General features: G+C 46.1%; 1 pseudogene; it reads left to right on the top strand.

Annotated features, from left to right (window-relative positions):
• Positions 1-271: 271 nt before the first annotated feature.
• On the top strand, positions 272-704 carry LOC122915476 (annotated as a pseudogene).
• Positions 705-1,370: the final 666 nt, after the last annotated feature.

The raw sequence follows: 1,370 nt of genomic DNA on the forward strand, positions 1-1,370 counted from the left end.
TCTTGCACGGGAGCAGCCCTTGCTGCCCTCCTTCTTTTGAGCTCCCACAGCCCCTGCTTTATACTTTATACTCTATATACTCTATACTCATATACTCTACTGTTTAAAGAAAACCCCATCAAAACCATGCTGGTATCTCAGACTGATAACATTAATTCCTTTCTTTCCAGGCAAATGTCCAGAGTTTCTGCTGTTGTAACTTCAGAGCTGGGTCAGTTTGAGAAGACTGAGTGTAGTCTGTCTTCTCTGCACTGGGAGCAGGTTTCCTGCCACAGCCCCTCATCCCCTGAAGATGTCCGCCTGTGCAAGATTCATCTCCACCCCCTTCTTGGTCAGGAGCCCCTCTCAGTGGTGAAGCTGAGCACTGTCCGCAGCGGTACTAAAATCATGGGAGACACAATAGCAGCTTGGAAGCCCCATATCCCCTGACCTCACTTATGCCCAGCCACACCTTCTGAACCAGCGCCATTTCAAGGGACATAGACACGGTAGCCAAGTTCACTGGGGCTATGGCTGCCATGGTAGAAGTGGCCGGCTCTGGGGCTGGAGCTGGGACAATGTTTGGGAGCCTCATCACTGGTTATGCCAGGAACGCTTTTCTGAACCAAGAGCTCTTTTCCTATGCCATGCTGAGTTCTGCCCTCGCAGGGGCCATGGGGCTCTTGTTCCTGATGGTGGCCCTTCTCTCTCTCTTCCCCAGGTGAAGGAGGCATCTCCACTCTCATAGGTCTTTCCTCAGGGTCTCAGCTGCCCTGGATATTCCTTTTCCTTTATCTCCCCAGACAGTCTGGAAGTGGTTGGCTCAGGATTTGACAGAGGGAAGACAAACACTGCAGTAATAAAGTAAAAAATGGATTATATGGTCAAAACCTGTTTTCAGGTGACATCTATTTTCTACCATCTAAAGAATGGTAACAAAGGGCTTTTATCATATGCCGCATGTTGGGAGAATTCTGCTGCCGCTTTTCAAGAATGCAGATCACCACCACTTTCAATCCTTAAAATTCTGTACATTTCTTTAATCTATCTGCAGATTTCACTACTCTAAGGCAGTGACTCTACAATATCAAATGAGCAAATCCCTTTAGTCTTGTTTGTTCTTAATAGCCTTTGGAGCTGTATTTCAGTTCAATTCAGCTAGCAGTCTTTATTCTTTTTCTCCTTCTATAATTCTGTATTCAGTCATATGCTAGGTACCCTGAAAAGATTTTTAAGATCTCTGCCTTTAAATAACTTGAATTCTCCATGACAGGCCACGGTACGTACAAAAAACATGATGGGGTTCATTTCAGTCCATGCCCTCGCAGTGCCAGTCCAAGTAGCAAGGACTGCTTTCTTTCAAAACCCTTCATTAAGACCAGCATGATGGC

This window comes from Neovison vison, chromosome 8 (genome assembly GCF_020171115.1).
Source record: "Neovison vison isolate M4711 chromosome 8, ASM_NN_V1, whole genome shotgun sequence".
Classification (NCBI taxonomy): Eukaryota; Metazoa; Chordata; class Mammalia; order Carnivora; family Mustelidae; genus Neogale; species Neogale vison.